This window comes from Rattus norvegicus, chromosome X (assembly GCF_036323735.1).
Source record: "Rattus norvegicus strain BN/NHsdMcwi chromosome X, GRCr8, whole genome shotgun sequence".
NCBI lineage: Eukaryota > Metazoa > Chordata > Mammalia > Rodentia > Muridae > Rattus > Rattus norvegicus.
Window position 1 is genome coordinate 53,996,558 of NC_086039.1, and position 4,541 is coordinate 54,001,098.

Here is a 4,541-nt window from a genome sequence, read left to right on the forward strand (position 1 = left end):
TCTTACAGATAATACATAGGGAGACCATGGTATCACAGCGCTTAAAGAGGCTAAGGCTAGAAACAGAATTGTGAGTTCAAGGAAGCCTAGGCTACAATGTTGAGACTTACACTCCCCAAGAGTGTATTTAAATATTTTTATTCCTTGTATTTTCCATATCAGGTTGTCTTTTAAATGGTTTATTCTGAAATGGTTATTTCAAATATTTGCTTGCCGTTCTGGTGGTTTTCTGTGATGCTCATTTTTGTAGTGACATTCCCGAGGACTATATTACCCATATTGTGATTTGTCTTCAACTACTGGCTAGGGTCTGGGAGTTTATCTCACTAGTAGAACACACATACCCTGTGTGAGCTCATAGGTTTGATGCTCAACACTAGATAACAGATTCTGACCAGCTTAGTTTCCATATGGAAGGTTAGGGGATTGTGTATGGGGGGAGGGAGTTGGAGATGCCCAGTGTTTGTTTCCCAACTGCACTGCCCTCACAAACTATAAGCTGGATGTGGCGGATCAAGCCGGTACTTAATGGTACTGAGATGGGACAGTTATGAGTTTAAGACCCCAAAACTTGAACACACTAAACAGGTTCCATTGCTGAGCTCCATCCCCAACCTGTGAGTAAACTAAGTTTTGTATGTTTCATATTGTCACAAGCTCCAATTGTGTCCCTTGCCGTGCCTTTTGAAATTGATTGGTCAGCTTGACATACTGCAAGAGGAGTGAGGAAGCTTAGCTTTGTAGACTTGCATTGTGATTAGCGAACAGTGCTACTTACTACCTTCTCTAAGGCACTGTGGTTTTGTTTTGTTTTGTTTCAATAATTTATATATTCACTTTCTACATCCAGATAGCCCCCTCCCTCCTCTCCTCATGCCACCCCCACAAGTCCCTCCCCAAATATCCCTTTCCGTTTTCTGAGAAGGGAAGCCCCTGTCTTAGGTACCCACCTGTCCTAGAACATCAAGTCCTAGCAGGACTAAGTGCTCTCCCACTGAGGCCTGACCAGTGAGTCCAGCTAGGGGAGGGGGCTCCAGCGGCAAGCAACAGAGTCAGAATCAGCCCCTACTCCAGTTGTTAGGGGACCCACATGAGCCCAAGCAGTGTGTTCTTTGTGACTTTCTGCTTGCACAGCAGTATTCTGGTAATTCTATTCCTTGATGAGAACTGGTGGCTGGAAAACGACAGGACTGCTACACTAATGAGCTCACAGCAACTGTGGTTGCCTGTACAAGATCAAAGCCAGTCAACATTCCACCATGGAGGAAGAAGTGGCTCACAGAGTTACTGATGGCTTCTAGGGGGATTGAAAGTCAATTTTCTTTTAAGTGTGGGGCCTCTGGAAAGTTGGCCATACCCCAGTAGATGGCCACATACATATTTGTATATGGACAACACAAAAGGGACTTGGTGTATGTGTGTAGAAAGGGGTAGGGGAGAATGTTGGAAAAGGGATGAGAAGATGGATGTGGGAGGAGTTGGGGCTAAGAGTAAGGAATGAATTTGATCAAGATTCTGAAAGGCAGCTTCACTATCCTTACCCTCCTACCTCAACCCCCACCACACATGAGTATGTATATCTGTATAAAATCTAAGAACTGTGTGCCTTGTTCTCCTTTCCTGGCTCCTCTTCCTCTCCCACTTCTCCCTATCCTCCATCTCTTCTCTCTTCCTTCCCCTCTCTTTTGTCTCTCTTTCCCACACACCATTCAGGATGAAAATCTACAACATTTGATAGGAAGACTGTCGTATAATAAAAAAGAAAAGGACACAAAATTCAAAGATTAATTTTCAAGTACAGGACTTTGAAAGACATCAGGTAGGTGAAGGAACTGAGCTTAGGATTCATTCAGCTTCGTGGCAAATCATCCTACACTAGATATGTTCTTACCACCTAGATGAAGTAATTCCCTTACACTTCAAAAATGATATACAATTCATACATGATATGACATAGTTTCTCTATGTTAGGATTTATTTGCATGATATCCTCCATGATATGTTTTTTGCAAACCATTTTTACCATCAACATTTTAATCAGAAAATTTATCCTTTTGAATATTCTTAGATACTCTATAGTTTTTCAAATTGCCATATAGGAATTCAATGATAGGAATCTACCCATTTTCATGTTTCAATTTTCTGCTTTAACAAAGAACAACAAAATAGTGGTTTTGTAAAACACATAAAGAATCCCAAAATACATTGTGTGAGATTCTCAAAGAGTTAATGAAAATATTTTTATTGGTTATTTTATTTATTTACATTTCAAATGTTATCTGCCTTCCCAGTTTCCCCTCTACAATATCCCTGTCCCTCCCTCCCCCTACCTCTATGAGTGTGCTCTCCCACCCTCCCACCCATTCCTCCCTCAGCACCCTAGTATTCCCCTGTCCAGGATCATCAAACCTCCACAAGACCACAAGGCTCCCATCCCACTGATGCCAGATAAGGCATTGCTCTGCTATGTATCCAGCTGGAGGTGTGGTTACCCCTGTGTACTATTTGGTTGGTGGTTTAGTCCCTGGGAGCTTTAGGGGTCTGGTTGTTGATATTGTTGTTCTTCCTATGAAGGGGTTGCAAACTCCTACAGTCCTTGTCCTAACTTTCCCCTTGGGGGCTCTGCGATCTGTCCAATGTTTGGCTGTATATATCTGCATCTTTATTGGTCTGGCTCTGGCGAGAGGGGACAGGACTGGGCTCCTGTCACTAAGCACTCCTTGGCATCAGCAATAGTGTCTGGGTTAGGTGTCAGCAGATGGGATGGATCCCTAGGTGGCGCAGTCTCTGGATGGCCTTCATTTTCTGCTCCACTCTTTGTTCGTGAATTTCCTTTCGACAGGAGGAATTCTGGATTAATTTTTGACGTGGGTGGGTGACCTCATCCCTCAACTAGGGGCCATGCCTATCCACTGGATATTGTCTCTACAGGTTCTGTCTCCCCTTTGCTGGGTATTTCAGCTCATGTCCTCCCTGTTGGGTCCTGGGAACCTCTTAGGTCCCTGGCATCTGGGACTTTCTAGTGCCTGCTCCCAGTTCCCCCTTTTCCACTGCAACACACCTCTGTTCAATTTCGTGACCCTTTGTGTTTCTCCCCCATCTCCTCCCATACTTTATCCTGCCCCCTTTTTTCCTCTGCCTCCTCTCTCCATCCAAGATCCCTCTCTCGCTCTATCGCCTGTGATTATATTATTCTTCCTTCTGAGTAGGTCTGAAGCATCCACAGTTTGGTTTTCTCTCTCATCTCTCTCTTCTTCGTTTTCTTATGGTCTATGAGTTGTATTATGAGTATTCTGATGTTTTTTTTTTGTTGTTGTTTGGTTTTTTTTTTGTTGTTGTTGTTTTTTTTTTTTTTTTTTTTGGCTCTCTGGGTTACCTCACTCAGGATGATATTTTCTAGTTCCATCCACTTTCCTATGAATTGCATGAAGTCATTGTAATAGCTGAGTAATATTCCATTGTGTAGATGTACCACATTTTCTGTATCCATTCCTCTGTTGAAGGGCACCTGGGTTCTTTCCAGTTTCTGGCTATTATAAATAAGGCTGCGATGAACATAGTGGAGCATGTGTCTCTTTTATATGTTGAGGCATCTTTTGGGTATATGCCCAAGAGAGGTATAGCTGGATCCTCAGGCAGTTCAATGTCCAATTTTCTGAGGAACCTCCAGACTGATTTCCAGAATGGTTGTATCAGTCTGCAATCCCACCAACAATGGAGGAGGGTTCCTCTTTCTCCGCATCCTCGCCAGCATTTGCTGTCTCCTGAGTTTTTGATCTTAGCCATTTTCACTGGCGTGAGGTGAAATCTCAGGGTTGTTCTGATTTGCATTTCCCTTATGAGTAAAGATGTTGAACATTTCTTTAGGTGTTTCTCAGCCATTCGGCATTCCTCAGCTGTGTATTCTTTGTTTAGCTCTGAACTCCATTTTTTAATAGGGTTATTTGTCTCCCTGCGGTCTAACTTCTTGAGTTCTTTGTATATTTTGGATATAAGGTCTCTATCTGTTGTAGGATTGGTAAAGATCTTTTCCCAATCTGTTGGTTGCTGTTTTGGTCTACTGATAGTGTCCTTTGCCTTACAGAAGCTTTGCAATTTTATGAAGTCTCATTTGTCGATTCTTAGAACATGAGCCATTGGTGTTCTGTTCAGGAAATTTCCCCCTGTGCCAATATATTCGAGGTTCTTTCCCACTTTCTCTTCTACTAGATTCATCTTATCTGGTTTTATGGAGAAGTCTTGATCCACTTGGACTTGAGCATTGTATAAGGAGATAAGAATGGATCAATCTGCATTCTTTTACATGCTAACCACCAGTTGAACCAGCAACATTTGTTGAAAATGCTGTTTTTCCCCACTGGATGGATTTGGCTCCTTTGTCAAAGATCAAATGACCATAGGTGTGGGTTCATTTCTGGGTCTTCAATTCTATTCCACTGATCTACCTGTCTGTCTCTCTACCATTACCGTGTTTTTTGTTGTTGTTGTTGTTTTTTTTTTATCACTATTACTCTGTAAGTATGGCTTGAGGTCAGGGATGG